Consider the following 17,585-nt stretch of genomic DNA (forward strand, 5'->3'; position numbering starts at 1 on the left):
CATGTAGTGCCGGTCCAAGGACATGGCTAAAATTTGTTGATGTGCCTTTCAAAGACCAGTCAATTTGTAAGCACTTTGTTAAAAGAAATGAAAAATGTTGTTTTCTGTTGCAGATAAAACTTGTTCCAGACACCAGCAGCAAACTCGGGCATCAAAGAATTTCTGGTCCAGTGGAGCCCTCACAAGCCTAATCAATACTTCAATTGGATACTGCCTGGCAGGGCACCATCTCTGTAATAATCTTCTGACTTCCTTCTCATTCTGTGAAATATCAGGTGAGAAAAATTCCCAATCCAGAAACAAACCAAGACACAGAGATATACAGCACAAGCAACAGTGGGAGAGCTGGGCAGCTGCTTCATCGCAGGGTTACAGGCTGCTGGCATTTGACTGACATTCCTACAGCAAAAGACAAACAAGCTCTGGCTACTAACATTCATTTTTCTCTCTCCTGCATACCTCTCTCAGAAGTGGCAAGCCTCTGATAATTGCTTCTGGATTCTCCCCTAAGAAATGGGTAAGTGCACTGTGCAAATGCAAACACAACAGAAAGAGAAGAAATTATATTAAATTCCAGTGTTCTTACTTTCTTCTTGTCTAGGTTAGCTGCTGCTGGGTGAGTATGGATTCAGCATGGTATACATGGAGAATTTAATTAAGGAGGGCCAATGAAAGCAAACCTTTCCCTGCTGCAGGAAGCAGTTATACAGAAAAGTAAATTTTGATTGTTCTTCATTCTTGAACTCTGTTTGATTACATCTGGTAAATATTGTGCCCTAAAGTCATTTAATTATTCAGTTTTTCCACTTTTAAATAATATTAGTGCTGTATGAAAGGTTACCTGGAGGGCCAATTTTAATGGCTGAATACATCCTGAATAAAAATATTCAAAATTATTTCCAAATGTTTACCAACCCCAGCTTTAATAATATTCTTTTACAAGCATAGTTAAATTTCAATGTGTACATCAAACTTCATTCATTTTTCAGATTTAACTGCTGGGCTACTCCAGTTGTGGATTTCTGGATATTTTGGAAACAGGTGGCTGTTAAACTAAGTTCTGGTTGAGAGGACAGTATTAATCAGTATATTGCAATCTGCAAGACACTTAAGACTTGGATCCCGCATTAAATCCAAATCTACCCTCACAAGACACTAATTATGGAAATGCATTCGTATATTTCAGTGATATTAGTTACACATCGGCATCTGCCTCAGACAGACAAATTAAAAAATACTGCTGCAAGTTAAACATGGGGCTCTTAGACACATGGGAAGGGAGATGCAGCACCAGGCTACCACCCTTTGCAGTAGAATTTCATTTCTATGCAGTTATAATTGTTTCAAAGATGATAGATAATTTCCAAATACAATCACAGAATAAAAACAGACAAAAATCAGAAGTTAGCTGAAACCTTTCAGTATAAAAACCTCGTATTTTTACATTGATTAAAGTCTCAGACTGAGCAAGTATTCATTTGGAGTCACTAGACTACACTCTCCATCATTTTACATGCTGCTATGTTGTGCAATAAAAAGTATAGGAAGCACAGCAGTATCTGTCAAAAGTATTGGCAAAAATAAGGCACTCAATTTCAGCAATTTTGCTAGTTATAGTATAAAAAATTGTGCTATTACCCTGCCTATAATAAATAATAATCTTCACAAGGGTTTGAAAAAATGATATTACAGTCATGTGAATTCATAACTCTCAGGATATATAAATGGAGAATAATATCTAAGGTAAGCAAAGCCTTCTGAAGCCTTCCCTTACTAATCACAGTCATGCAGTAAAGACAGTGCAAAGTTCAGCAAAGCCAGCTGGAAGTCTTCTGTGAGCCTCAGGAAGGATTGATCAGACCACGACAAAAGCACTTCAGTCAAACATAAATAGAACTCACATTCATTCAATAATGGTATATCACTAGTTTAAAAGACAAAGAGCTTTTCTATCTTCTAAAAAAAGAACATCTGAGTTGAGAGTGTGATGTAAAAACCCTCACAAGTAGATGAATCAAAATGGATTTTCACCATCTATTGGGTCACACATCTGTAACCCAAGCCCCTTGGTTCCTGATAGATTTAGTGTCTTTTCCAAATCATGAGACACTTTCCTGTTTAAATTGCTGAGGCTTTACTTTTAGCACTGCAACAATAGGGGCGATTCAGGCAGAGGTAACTTTCTTCACAGGAAAGGAGATCTGGTACAGCTTGAACCCATTGCAGAAAGAAAAAAGAAGAAAAAAAAAGAAAAAAGAAAAAAGAAAAAAGAAAAAAGAAAAAAGAAAAAAGAAAAAGGAAAAAGGAAAAAGGAAAAAGGAAAAAGAAAAAGAAAAAGAAAAAGAAAAAGAAAAAGAAAAAGAAAAAGAAAAAGAAAAAGAAAAAGAAAGAAAAAGAAAAAGAAAAAGAAAAAGAAAAAGAAAAAGAAAAAGAAAAAGAAAAAGAAAAAGAAAAAGAAAAAGAAAAAGAAAGAAAAAGAAAAAGAAAAAGAAAAAGAAAAAAGAAAAAGGAAAAAGGAAAAAGGAAAAAGAAAAAGAAAAAGAAAAAGAAAAAGAAAAAGAAAAAGAAAAAGAAAAAGAAAAAGAAAAAGAAAAAGAAAAAGAAAGAAAAAGAAAAAGAAAAAGAAAAAGAAAAAGAAAAAGAAAAAGAAAAAGAAAAAGAAAAAGAAAAAGAAAAAGAAAAAGAAAAAGAAAAAGAAAAAAGACTGGCAACAACCATGTAATTTGTCAAAGTGAAAGGCAAATATTTGACAAGGTTAGATAGACTCAGATAGACTTCTCCAAAGGAATAACATGTGCACCCTTACTGGCAGCAGGACTCTGCTGTGATGAATATATCTGTTTCTTCAGGCCTCATGGGAATGTGGACCTGGGATTGGTGGTGCTTGTCTCAAGCTGAGGTGTCACTTGGACTGGAGATCTGGTTTACAACCACACAAAAACAATCAACCAAACCCACCCAGACAAAAGGGACATGTCTATATTTTTTGTCTCTGAACTGAAATTCTCTGAAGTGACTGGATGTTGATGAGCTTCCTGGTCAAAGAATGGACTTTCCTTGAGGTACCTCTAGTGCCCATTCTGAGCACCACAAGAGATGCTACAGGGAAACAGAAAGTTAAATCTCTGCAGAAGCTCCAGGTTATCAGAACACAATGTGAAATGGTCACAGCCACTTCTTCCTCAGCACACCTTCTCATACCACCCTCTTTCAAAGTAAGGGGGAGAGAAGGAGAATAATCCTCAGCCAGCAGAATTTTTGATGGAAAGTCCATCTGGTTTTGCAGGCATGAGAGAAGACAAAACCTGGATCTCCTGAGGCTAATGACAGTTTGGAAACTACACTCCAAAGTCTTCACTGTGTTAACAATTCATTTCAGGAAATAAAAAATAATAGGGAATGAGGGTGAATGCTGTACTTCACTAGATGAGCAGTCCTGGAAAAGATTCCAAGAACTCCTTCATATATTTGAGAGTGCTACTGGCACCAAAATCATCTTGTTTTACTGTGATATTGCTTTCACCTAGGTGGATAAATGTTCAGCTTCCAATTTCCAAACAAATATCATCTCACTTGTGAGGTTCTTTGTCTTCCAAACAAAGATTTAGCATTTTGAGTTTTTCCTGAAGAATTTCAGCCTGATGGATATTGGCAGTAGAAGGCATGTTACATAATGCATGAAGAAAAAGATGGACACAAGAAGTGTCAGTTTTCCATTTTATACCCTTTCCCCCTGCAGCCTTTGAAACATATTTTATGCAGTTTCTTTATAATTCATACAAATATATAAAGGCTAACCCTTCACATTAGGCTCTCATGAATATACCATGCAAATTCATATGCAAAGCAGATGTAACCCTCAGGCCATTGCCACATGCCCATCTGTAAAAGAGGTACCACTGTGTCAGGCAGCATTTTGTTGTTTCTGGCAATCCCTCTGAATTTAAGTCGGTAATGAAACAAAATGGAACAGACAAAGGCAGTATATTTTACACTCCTTTACACTGGAAGTACAAGTACAGATCAACACACTGTCTCTAACCTTATGGGATTTTTAGCTGTCTCCAGGGTAAATAAATCAGCCTCTACTTTTGTTCCTTCTCTTAAAAATGCCCACAGTTCTGTCAATGATTTGAAAGTAGTGGTGTAGCAAGATATTATCTCAAAAACTGATTCCATATGTACAACAAACATCCTTTATTTCAAACACACATATATTTGCATTGCTTGCTCAGAGCTAGACTGCAACAAAACAAATGGATGATCTCATTCAAGAAAATCTTCTTTCTAATGATACATGTTTTCATCATATATTTTGATAAAGGAAATACCTTATCTTACTAAGAACTGGTCATTACATGAGTGTTAATATGGAACTGAAGTATCTGAAAATGTTTGCTTCAGCATGATCCAAAACCAACTGAAACCACTGGAAAGACTTTCAGTCTTTCCTGAACTTAGTCTTCATCCCTTCCAGGCACCATACACTCTCCTGCATTGATACTCCCACCTAAATAAAGTTGAAATATTTGTGCATCAAAGACAATTAGTCTGAGAAAAGCAAGAACAAAAAATACTTTCAAAGAACAGTTTCTACTAAAAATTTAATATCAGTATTTTACCACTAGGCTAAAACAGCATAATACAACCATGAATGTTGACATAAGACATGCATTAAAATCTTAATTAAAGTGCATTCTGCATAACAGCAAGTCTTGGCAGTGCAAGCCATCTACAAAACACTATGAATTGCATTTGAAATTTGAAGAGTGTGTGGAATTCTTTTTAAAAAAAATACATCATTTTTCTCAAGAGACAAGGAAGTTTAATAGCATTAAAATTGCCATGCACTTTAAGTTTGCCTGAAATTACACACATATCATACAATTTGGTACTTATAAATGTTATTATTTATCTTACCCAAATCTATCGTGCTATCTAGGCTGAGGTCCCAGTAAACTGATGTTTTTGCAGAAGGGCTTAACACTTAACGCTCTGATCCAACAAATTCCCTCCACCATAATCTCTTTGGAATTCATAATTTATTATACTTAATGAGACTTCTAACATGCAGAAAATTAGACAAGTCGTTATGTCTTCAAAGGATCACTTCCTGCCAGGCAAAACTAAGAAAGCAGCAGACACTCAGTAGAGGGATGGATGATCGCTCAGGCTCAGACAAACAGCTCAATTTTTTTTTAATGTATGAATTAATCATCTCCAGTTACCTCTTATGAAGCCATTGCTGCTTAGTTTTTACATATAACTGTATGACTCAAATCTTTATATTCAAGTGTTGCACATCTGTCAATTAGCATTAATGTGATACAAGGCTCTCTATTTTAGGCTTTATGCGAGCTTAAAGTAGTTAATTTCCTCTCAGGTGCTCCTAAGCATTGAGCTTAACTTCAAAACACTTCTCTCTCTTAAAACTTCATTTATCTCTTTGTCAGCAGAAATTCTGTTTCTTTTAAATACAAATACTGTTGTGTTGACACCATGACAACCAATTTGCACAGCAATAAAAATATCGTCCTTGTCCTCCACTGCTTCTTCCCTTCCTTTGGATCTCACATGCACAGTGCTGGATCAGGACTTAAAGGGTCTTCACCAAAAGAGACCACCCCAGACATCGTTCCTGGGGAACATCAACTGGTTCAAATTAAAGGCTTAGATTCAGACTGACACTCAGAAAACTGCTCTTGCTTGAGCCAATTCATCTCCATAACACAGAGGAGGAAGTGGCCCTTGCCATGTAAGAAGGGCTATTGCACCCTTGTGAGGAAGCCATTGTGCTGTCTGTGCTTGGTTATGGTTTTATTTTAGAGGGAAGCATACTCAGTAAACCTGGTAAAAGGAAGCTATGAGAAAAATGGGAAGATGCTAAACCAGGGTTGAGGTCAGCAAAAAACAGATGCCAGTGTAAGAAGGTGAGCCATATTCAGAAATAATAGGATATGAGTTTACACTAGGGAAACCAAGTGTGGTAGGATTGCACGTGGAGACAAGATTCTGGTGTGAGGATCTTACATTTTCAGCCCTTTCTTTTCTCCAGAGATTAATTTTCAGGGTCTGATGTGGTTTCCACTTTTCCATTCCTATATAACAGATCTTGGTTTCACTTCCTTAGGCTATGGGACCAATCAATCTGAAAGGAGAAAAATGGGAGATGAAAATGCTGTTTACCCACGTTTACCCACATTTACAGCTAAATATTTGCTCAGAACTGCCCATTCTTTCCTAAGGGGACTTTGGAGGAAGAGACTGGAAACAAGATACAACAAGACTCATCTTGGTTTTTTTCAGCCTCTAACACTGCTCCAAGATAGGAAAAGCAGAATGTGGGAATGTGCAGAATTAGGGAAGACCTATTGAGCCACCAGCTTTTGTGACCAGCATGGAATCAGTGTTAGCTGTTTTTTCCTTTGGGGCTGAAGGACGGGATTTAGCATCTGGAATGATTTTTTTGTGCTATGGTTTCTTTAACTGCTGCCTTTGCAATGTACCAAAGAAGCCAATGCTTCTTGAGATTTCCTCTGCATTTACCTTTTCTCATTAGAATTTATTTTAATAATCACACATTACTCCAGAGCAGCAAAAACGTGCCCTTGTTTCTGTCAGAAACATTGCACTTGGTATGCAAAGTTGTTTTTAATCTTCAGATTGGTCTGCATACGTATAGATAGCGCCTTACAGCACTGTTTTTGCAGATTTAATGGGGAAAATGTACGTACTGGGGCAAAGTAATTGGATTTCGGCTGAGAAGCTGCATTTGAATGAAATCAATAAAGATTCTGTCATCTAATATTTTAAGTTTGGTACAATGTGTATACTGCAGGTCAGTGTAAATTCATTAAAAAGATCAATGCGATGAAATTTGTCTTGGGTGCCTTGAAATATCCTAGGGTGACTTGAGAGGAAGTTGCCAAGGAAACAAGAGATGCAACTCAGAGAAATATTTAGGTGTTTTAACTTGATGTCTGAATTCTACTGAGTTTCTGAGATAGTATAATATAGGAAGTTGTCATGGAAACAAAATTCAACAAGTGGTTAATGAAGAGCCAGGCCAGGCAATTCCTGCAGGTGGCTGTGTCAAACAGTTTGGACCAGAACATCCTTAAAAAATGAGAACTCTCCACAGGTCCTTGGTTGTTGGTTTTCACAGCAAACAAGAAGAGGAAATTATGCTTAGGCACCAAAATGGTAGATACATTCTCAAAACTGCTAACAGACAGACATCTTTATAGATATGTTAATTTTTGATGATATAAACCATAACTCCTTAACCAGCATCTAGAAGCTCTCCTACAGGTAGTCAACCTGCTTTAAAGTTCAGATATAATTCTCTTGTATTATTGTCCATATTAAATGAAACATTTTAATTAAAAATACTTTTAAAACTCAATTTGTATCTTAATTGATGCCTCTTCCAAAGGCTTTTTGTTTGACATGATGTTTTGGTTTTGCTCTTTTACCCTAGGTTTAGCCTCATGTGTACTTTTCTTCAATAGTAAATCCTTGCCAAACTTATTTTAATTTCTGTAATAGAACATAACAGTCATTTTCCAGGATCATGCAAGCATCAATATTTTTCTTCCTTTATTATTCCATTTCAGCCTCTCAATTTCCTGTCTCATTAGGTCTGAGGCATTTGTTAGCATGTGTACAGTGCTTTAGGGCCTCAGCACTGAAAACCCATAACTTCCTATCAAATTCAAAGGAGAAATCTAAGAACACATACAGTAGCATGCAATCCATATTCTTTTTTAATGCATTGAGGAAACCATGGCATTGGCAGTCTCAAGGAGATTAGCTGATACAGGCTCCATAACTAAACATGCAGAAGGCATTTCATTCTGTTATACACAGAAATAAATATATATACATTCTGTTCTATGCAGACAGACCACACCTAATGAATAGATAAGATAGAAAGGTAATCTAAATACTTCTGCATGGAAACTCCTTTCACAAAGTTACTTAAAATTCACAATAATTTTATTTCCTCAATGGAATACCCTCAAATAGTTGTTCCTGGGAAGTATTTCATATCTAACACTCATACTAAGAACATAATACTATTTCATTTGCTAAAAAGGCTCCTGACCATGATGTTTTAGTTTCAGTCTGTCATTTGTTAAATATAAGGCTTTTTGAGACTTTTCACAAACATTTTTGTCTGCCTTGAACAGCAAGGGATTAAGATGCCAAGTACTGGATGACAATATTTGTAGCTACCTCACTATTTTCAGTTATAGCTACAATTGTGAAATTTACATTATGTCATTTCTGCCAGCTACACACACACACACACACACACACACACACACACACACACACACACAGACACAAGTGGGACATTTTGAAGCATATCTGTGCTTGCATTGGAATGAAGTTAAATAAAGTTTGTGTCATGTGCTTGGCTATATGCCTTTAATGAGGTTTAGCTTTTTCATGAACACAGAAAAATCTTCTCTTTGATCCCTCCACCTCCTCCTCACCACTGTACCACAAGGGTGACAAATGTTGGTGAAGCATCCACACATCTGTGGTCCTGTCTCCCTCTGCCTGCTGCCCCAGGTTGTTCCTCATTTAGTGCAGCTGCACTGATGGTGAACAGGAGAAAAAATAGGAAATCCTACCCAAAAATTCAACATTTCTAGCTCAGCAAAACCCTTCCAATTTGTTATAAGATTTTTGGGAGGTTTTTTTGACTTAAAGAAAGGGAACGTAAGATGGAATATTGCTTTCAAATCTGTCTTCACATGAGCTTCACAAGGTCCAGATGGATGCTTGGATAGAAGAAAAAAGAGAATCAAACTTTCACAATCTCAATGAAATTGTGGAAATATCAGCACTTCCCCATTCCTCTGAATAAAGATTTCCAGGAAAATTTCAGCTTTTATGTAAGTTTCTGGACTTCATGGTCATGTAGAAAAGTGCTTAAAAGGTTTAGAAAGAGAGGACGATAGGCTAAGCCTTGTATAGGATTTTTTGTATGCTTTTTTTAACATCTACACATTATTGAGAGGCTGAAAGCATGATACATGAATGATTGGCAGTGGTCAATTATCAAGACTCCAAATGTAAACCATATTTAACATGAATGCATGCCCTTGGAAACCACACACAATCTCTTTTACCATCAATCCTTCCAGTAGAAAATCAAAATAGAAGTAGGATTTTACCAAGCACCAGATGACATCCCTGAGCTGTGAAGGGTACAGTAAGATAAAGAAAGGAAAAATAATTCATTGTCATTCCCAACATAGTAGTTAAGCCTACCTTGCCCTTAAATGTATTTCGCAAACTGTATGATTCCGTAATTGTACAGCTTTGTGCTAAAGATAATACAATAACCTTGAATTGTGCTTCATAGCAACACAATCAATTAACTACTTATATGGACAAACACTTGAATATATTGCATTGTGTCTGGATGCTCCATTACACTTCTCTTGCAGACTGCATTCAATTAACTCAAGGCTGCTGCAAGTTCCTGACCATGCTGCAGAATAAAATCCTTCAGTGAAAGGGTGTTTGCCCTTTGTGTGTCAAGATATTCAAACTTTAAACTTGAATGAGTCCTCTGAAAGTTTAATTGAAACACTATTAGTGCTAGAAAGTCTCTTTTTAAGGCCTGTTGCAGTTTAAGGCAGCTGAGGAAGCAAATCTGACTCTGGCTCACTGCTCATTGCCCAAAGATGATGTAGTCAGCTGGATAAAGGCAAAAATGCATCTTTCTTTGCTATGCAGTCAAATGCCATATGTTCTCTGGATTTTATTTTTTTAATAGCTTTTATTAGAATTTATCAACTTCTTGAGATCCTAGGTAAAGGGGTATGGGAATTAAGAACCTTAAATTTAGGTGGTTTTTAATCTTCTCTACTATTTGTATTAGCTTACAAGAAAAAAGGTGCTATGGGAATCCTGGGATACAAAGTTATGCTATTTTATTAATCATCTGTCCGTTTTAAATGCCCACATAGGCCAGCATTTATGTAAGAATCATCGGCATCACTGGGTTTCTTGTATTCTTTGTAATGACCAGTGCTACTATGTTCAGTCAGGGGTAACAAATTATACTTTACCTAACTAATACAATTATAATTTCACATTTTGACTACTCACATAAAGCAATTTGCATCCCATACACAAATTTAATGCTTGCACCTGTGAAATTGGCAGCAGTTCTATAAAGAAAACTGATTCCTTATGAATGATTTTTCAAACTGTAAATGTGAAAACTCAACCTTAAAAAAATTCAACAGTCCTTTTTCCATTAATGTAACTTTCAAAATTAATAGGTCTGTGAGCTTTTTATTCTTGAAAAACATAGTGGAGAGAGGCCAGAGCTGTCTTCCCAGGAGAAGTCTGTTAAATAATAAATATAAACCCCAATAACTTTCAGGCACTTCAAACCAGGCACAAAATACAGAAAATGCTCAGCAGTTAGTCAGTAGATCAGAACCAGGGATTCTAGTAATTTTTATTCACTGGCGCAACTCAGGGCAGTTTGTCTCTCACTGAACTGCTGTTTACACGAAGCATCCGCACCAGAAGAACATTTTAAACATCTTGTGTATGGAACTTCCCACTAGGAAACAGCTGGTGATATGGCAATTTAACAAAAATAAATTAAATCTATACATGACCTTCTCAAAGGCAGAGCAGTTTGCCAGTGTTTTGGGGAAAATTCTCCTGTTGATTACATCCTCTTTCACAAATTTTCAGGTCTCTTCTGATCTGCAGACCCTCCCTGCATCTTCAAAGTAAGGACTCATGGGTAAATTGAAGCCTGTGGCCAATTGACCTGGCAGGGACTGAGCAAGAAAATCCACATCAAAGGGTACAGGGAATCCAGTCAGCCCCTTGCTCAGCATCAAGGCAGGAGTCATGCACTGTAGGATGTGACTCGTGCCCAGGATGTGAAAGCCAAGCCTCTGGCAAAGCTGGTGTGGTCTGCTCTCAGTGAACGATGACAGGACAGAGGACAGAGATAAGGCTGCTAAATGCCAGTTGTCCCTTGCTGGGGGGCTGCAGCATCTGGGGTGGACACCTCCAGCAGTGAAACCTGCTTCTCCTCCATCGGAGAAACTAGACCACCTGCTATCAAACACATCTGGTGCAGGGTCTGCTCACCCTGACTGTGGCATCCTTCGTTCCAGGTGGAGAAATCCTGACCTCTTTCTTTCTTGCCCAGCACTTTTCAGCCATTCCCTGCACTGGACAGAACTGCATTGCTGAATTGGGCCACCTCTCAGCAGCGACCTTGACTTTAGACTGTGCCCCTCACTGGGCAAGCAAAGATCTGTTCAGAGCTCACATAAGCACAGGTGAAAAGTTGAAGTGTGCTACTGACAGAGAGATTTTTACTAAAATGTATGTGAGAGCCTGAGTTAGCCTGTGGTGAAAACATGGTCTCAGTCTAGATACTCCATCACAAGAATGACAGATCCAAAGTGCACCAATGCACTGTCCTAAATCACACTGTTGCTAGTGCCAGGAAAGGAAAGCAAGTAAAGCAAGGAGGTAAGGACAAAACATGATGAGTGAAAATATGTATGTGTATCCATAAGCATATGTGCCCACCCTACACACACACTACATAACCTAATTGCATTTCCCATGATAACACCTTCAGGAAGACAGTTCAATTTCAGCCATGAAACATAGCCCCATTTTTTGGGGTATGTCAACTGATTTCAATGGGCAGTTTACTAGTTGATAGTTTGAGGCTGAAGGAAAGAGTTTCATTCATTTCACTGAGGGTAATCGTGGTGTGCAAAGGCACTGATTAAAATTATTAACTGAAAGAGGGTCAGAAGTGAGAGAAAATCTCTCTGCCCCTCCTGCCTCTACTCACTTCCTGATCCTCGGCACTGGGTTCCTCAACCTTTGCCACAACTTGCTGGTAAATAGTCTGGGCTAAAATTAGGTATATAGGAAAGGGTAGGTGTTACCATCTGGTGCATGTTGTTAATTCTTGATGGCCCGATAACATCTATTTTTGATGTTCTTTATTAGCTTTCAGGGGAGGAGAACACAGGGATGGGGCTCTAGTGCCACCATCAGTGGTTTGCAGTATTTTCTGCTTTTCTTCAGTTAACAGCCACCTCTGTCACAGCAAAGGAGTTTAAGAACACGCTAGGTAAGACAAGTGACCATGACAATATTTGAGATATTAGCCTTAATTTCAGTGCTTTGAAATCACCACTGCTTTTTCTCAACTGGTTCTGAACTCTCCGTTTTCATTCTCCACCTACAATCATGCTCCCAAAGATGGAGTAAATGAGCCAGATAAGAGACTTAGCACACATAAATCTCAGCCTCTTAGTAGGTAGTAAGCATGTAAGTGATGGTTCTTTAAAGACAACAGCTGAAGGCCTGAGCTGCCTTTTTGATCTTTTACATTATACATGGCTAAGTATTTTGCATCATGCTCAGCTAAGCACACTGCAAACAAAACCTGGGAAGAGAAAATAACTCAGAAATTAACTCAGACCTCTCAAACTAAAGAGAATCTTCATCATAGGTCAAATTTTCAAGTGAAAAGTTCATTAAATATTTTAAAGGTTAAAAGAGGCTACCTTTTTAATACAAGCTTGGCATGCATTACAAGTTTTCACCTGGAATCCTAAGCTTTATACTGACCCATTACTTTGGAATTCCAGCTTTATGTAGACTTGCTCTCATCTTGCACATCCTCATAAAAACTCCTTCATTGCATGCTACCAGTCATCTCTTCCTAGAGCTCATGTTGGTCATACTCAGTAATTATCATTCTTCTCCAAGGTGACAGAGATTCACTATGACACCAGCTGTGACAATTAAGTGCCTCATCCTCTAATGAACCAGATGATGCAGCAGTCCAGCTCTCAATCCATTGAGCTGCCATCCTGGCTGGGTGCCTCTGCCATCTTGACCTGTCTGCCCAAAGCCCTTCCTGAGAAAGCTTGGCTGTGTTCTTCCAAGTGCATGAAAAAGCCAACAAGCCAAGCACCGCTTTCAGGACTGGCAAGTATATTTGTTTTCAGCATCTCTGCGGTGAGTCAGTGAGACAGATGTACTCTGGAGGGCTAGCAAAGTCACATTGCCTTTTTATGAATAGCTGAGATATTCAAAACTGCAAAACAGCTTCCCAGAGGAGGCAAATGCACCCCAGCCTGAGTCGGCTTAGGCCCTCCTGGAAGGCTCAGTGTCTGGAAACATTAAGAAGTAAGAAATATCAACAGCAACTGTAAATGTCAGCAAAGAGAGTTACTACTCACAAGTGATACATTAAAGATCCCCATCCAGTGGGAAAACTGTATCTGATATTAAGCTCTCCCCAGACATAGAGCTTTGCTACAGAAAGATGGAATACTTGCAACTGAAATAGATAAATGCTCTGGCTGCTTTTAGAAAGCCTCCTGAATTATGTGCCTTTTTCAGTCTAAAGAGATTTATAGCTCAACATGAGCAGGCTCTACTAGAACAATCAGAAAAAAGGGAATGTCTGCAGGTGACAGTGTTACCCAACTCCAGCACACCATGTGACCTAGAAGCAAGAATTGTTAGATACTTAGCTCAATATTTCTAAAATTGTGGTCTGTGATGTTTCTAAGGGTCAATAAAAGATACAAAAGAAGTTTACAATGTTAAATATCAGGAGCAGCTGCAGTTCATTTCTAAAGGAGGTGGGTTTTGGATGTGGATTATAACACGAGGCTGCAATGTTCACAAGATGAGGAACTCATACACCCTCAGCTGCCACCAGCAGCTCAGTTCCTTCAAGGTAAAGCATTAATTAAAATCACATGTAGCTGGCAATTATAGTCTGGTTTGGTACCCCTGTAAGACATGGAAGGAGCTATGTCTGATGCAGTGAGTAAAAGTGTTGGGATTACATGGAAAAAATGAGTCAAAAAATAGTCACAGATGGTTTAGAAAATACTACGCCTGACTTATAGGGAGCTATCTGTTGTTTTCTAGTCTGAATAAGCTGAGAAATTCACAGAAAGGATGATCAGTGATGAGAAAAGTGGACACCAGAAGCTGTCAGGCAAAGGCTTTGTTTGTGTAATGTAGCAGCATTTCATCAGCTTCCAAGAAAATTCACAAGTTCATTCCAGTTGAGGACCATCACATGCGTTGCTGCTATGAAGAAATGAAAGAAAAAAGGTCTTGCAAATATGAAACTATCACCTATAGTACCCACTGAGAGAAAAACTAAATAGTTGTATCCCTAAATCTTATTCACATACCCCTTCTCTCACAAACAGACACGCAGAGTATGCAGAAGAATAAGGACTGCTTGCTAATCCCTGGCTGTTGCAAAGGAAGATAAGTAATCCTCTGTAATCAAATCTGTATGAAGCCTCCGTTTCTTCATAATAAAGCATTCATGTTACAGATGCCCTGCCAGATTTTACCATCTTGCCTTTATATTGATTCTTAAATAGGAAAGCTATCATACTTCTGACTGCTTCTCATAAGGAGACTAATTAGATTATTTCATCATCTGGTTCATCAAAGAAGGAAATACTTAAGTGTCACAGCTGGTCTCAAACTAAATATCTAGTACCAAGATTTCAAGTGAAAATTATTACATCTTCATTGGGTAAGCATTTCATAAATGGCTAGTAAAAAATTATGAAGATAACAGATATAATCTCACATCTTTGGGCTGCAAAGGGAGTCAACTCTGCAAATGCATTTGGATTTATTTTCTCTTGCTTTTGCTAGTACTATCATCAAAGAGATTTTGTATAATGAAGAGATCTGAAAAGCTGAGAGAGCTATTTAGATTTCTGGCAAAGATTTATGACTGAGAATTAAAAACTCTGAGGCAACATCTTCATTTGAAGTGAATCTCTTGTTATTGATGCAACCTTTCCAATCAGAGTACTCACCACGATGGAAAGATAAACTACAAAAAAGCACATCCATCCCCCTTGCAAAGGAGCCATCCCACAGCTCAATCACTATTCACTGCCCATCATTCCTTTCTGAATTTGTAAAAGATCTTCCTCTTTTGCACACACTGTGTACATTCAGCAAATCCTCCTGTAAAGAAACTCGTGTGACAAAGCCACAACTTTGTTGTGCTTCACCTTCTATATATACACAGAGGAAAAGGCAAACTACTCATGTGAAAGAAGAGTTTGTTACCACAGTGATTTGGAGTGAAATGGCCACCTATCACCAGCAGACACTTAGGAAAAGGCCTAGACTTCACAGGGCTACTTAAGACCTCAAAAAGAGCAATGTGATAGTAGGCAAATAATTTCCTTGTAAGAGTGTTCTCATGAAAATCATATGTAAAAGTGGAGTCTTCATATTATATCAAAACCTCAGTAACTTTGTTATGGGATAATATAATCCTATTTCTCTTACAGACCTATAATGTCATTATGTAAATGGCTATACAAAGCCATGATTGTATCAACTAAATGAAATTGTTGTGTAAGACAGTTGCCAGCCTCTGCAAATGAGGCTTTTCAGCACTGTAATACCAGAAAGTTTCCTCCTATAATGCTAGAGGTAATATTAACATTGTTGATTCCTGTGGCATTTTTTACTTTGAGGTTTATCACAATTAACCTTGAAGAGCACAGGACCAAAAAAATAATAAATCTGTGGAAGTTGCATCATGCAGTGAAATTTGTAATAATATTTAGACTCCTCTTATGTTCTACACTCCCTTGACTTTATTAGAAATTTAGAAATCCTCATAAATTTGCTGGCCAGTTTACTTGGTCAAAAATAGCTCCTTATAATCTAAACTCTCTTGGGTACTTTAAAAAAATTAGGCTGTAGGCCTCATAAAAATTTTCAGCTGAAGTTTTGACTGGGTCACTTTGATGTGGAAAAATGTAATTCTTATGTCATAACTATCTTTTTGAAGTTATATGAACCAATAGATGAACCATGAACCTCAGAAAAGGACACATACTTTCTTTCTGAACTCAGCCTAATTTTTGGAGTGCAGAGTAACGGAAGATGCAAATCGTTTAAGACACACAAGCAATAGTTTGAGGGCAGTAAAAGTGCCATAAGAATATTTCCAATTAGCTGTCTCCTGAATTAATGGCATAAAGCTGTTACAAGACAGTGCTATTAAATAAACTGGCAAAATTTTGCGACAAACTTCAGTTAATGATCCTGTAAAATCATGACCCTCGATGCAGATATTTTTAGCCTATTACATCATTAGCTATTCTTAAATTTCTAACTTATCTCTGCCTTTGTGCTGGTTTTACTTTGAATGCATTTCATTTTCTACATAGTAGTCAGTGCGCAGCCATACTTTATGCTGAAAAAAAGGCCACACATGAAGTTCAGATTTTTGTACAATTCTGCAGCTGACCTGTAACCAGCAGTGTGCAACGTCTGCTGTGCTAAAAATGCTGGCCAGGGGACTGCACCCACTCTCCTGGGTTGAAAAATGTCTCCATCTCCAAAAAGGCAAAGAGATAGATCTTTACAATAAAGTCTCAAACATGTGAATGAGCTTGTCCACAGTAATGGTTTAGAGAACCATGAGCACTCCCATGGCACTAGCTGTGAAGTGTCCAGTATTCATTATTCCACTGCCTTTTGGGCACTGTTTTCCACTTTGTTTTCTCCTCTTTACAGACCCTCATTTTCTCATCTCAAAACTGTGTGTTACAGAAATACCCTTTAAGGAAGGACACAGAAGGGTAAAAAGAGATCTAAGATACCCCAAAGTGACTATTCCAGCAATCCCAGGTGCTTAAAGGACTGTAGGCTCCACAGTCTGAGGCAAATGGAGGCAATATTACAGACAAAATGAGAATGTATGACCTCCTTCTCCCTCAGCAGAAGTTATTGTTTGGGTTTTACACAAGAAAAGGAAAACTGAATATGCGTGCCTGACATCAAACCAGTCATAAGCAATACTGCTATTTTACTTTAACACAATTTACTTACTGACATGGGAAAAAGGAAGACATGCCACTGCATATTGAACAATAGCAGAGAAAAATCTTACTCAAATATTTGCCTTCACAGCATTTTAGTAGTAGTATTTCGTGGTAATCACATATCCTCTGAACAGAGAGAGACATAATTCTCTCCCAGGATTTTCCTGGGAAGCTGTGAGAAGGCTCAGAGAAAACAATTCTTATCTCTACTTGCTGCACCTGTTGTTATGCACCTGTGGAATGTGTTACAGAGATTATTTACCAAAGAGTGATTTCTTAATTGGACTCTGGTGATGGTGTTTGGATTGATGACCAATGAGGTCAAAGCTGTATTGGACTGCTTGGCATGGGCAATGGGTTTTTCATATAGTACAGGAGAGTGTAGCAAGAATAAAGTGATTGATCAGCCTTCTGCAACCGTGGAGTCAATGCTCATCATTCCCCAGTGGGGACTGCTGCTACTACAGTATTTTAACCATGAATACTATCTCCCTAGCAGATCTGAAAAAGTCTCCTGAATTCTGTCAGGGCTATCATTTCCATAAAGGTCATCAAATGAGGCCTTACTTTCTTGTTTTGTTATCAAACAGGTAGCACCAGAGAAGTGATAAATAAACATTCCCTTGTAGATAGTACTCCTGCTATGGTACTGTTGTT

The 17,585-nt window shown here is 37.9% G+C and overlaps 1 protein-coding gene across 13 annotated transcripts in view; it reads right to left on the minus strand.

The window, feature by feature from the left end:
* The window catches only part of LOC141728113 (N(6)-adenine-specific methyltransferase METTL4-like), a 52,837-nt gene that overhangs the window by 11,435 nt on the left and 23,817 nt on the right, over positions 1 to 17,585 (minus strand). For 3 of the 13 annotated variants that reach the window (XR_012578826.1, XR_012578821.1, XR_012578823.1), the window contains one exon: positions 6,031 to 6,148. The exons of 3 other annotated variants lie outside the window; for them this stretch is intronic. The gene's annotated coding sequence lies outside the window, so the exon portion shown is untranslated. Of the gene's footprint in view, positions 1 to 459; positions 527 to 3,269; positions 6,149 to 17,585 lie in introns of those variants that run through there. 7 more of the 13 variants (XR_012578830.1, XR_012578824.1, XR_012578831.1 and 4 more) reach the window with 4 other exon arrangements.

Source organism: Zonotrichia albicollis, unplaced genomic scaffold, assembly GCF_047830755.1.
Source record: "Zonotrichia albicollis isolate bZonAlb1 unplaced genomic scaffold, bZonAlb1.hap1 Scaffold_94, whole genome shotgun sequence".
Classification (NCBI taxonomy): Eukaryota; Metazoa; Chordata; class Aves; order Passeriformes; family Passerellidae; genus Zonotrichia; species Zonotrichia albicollis.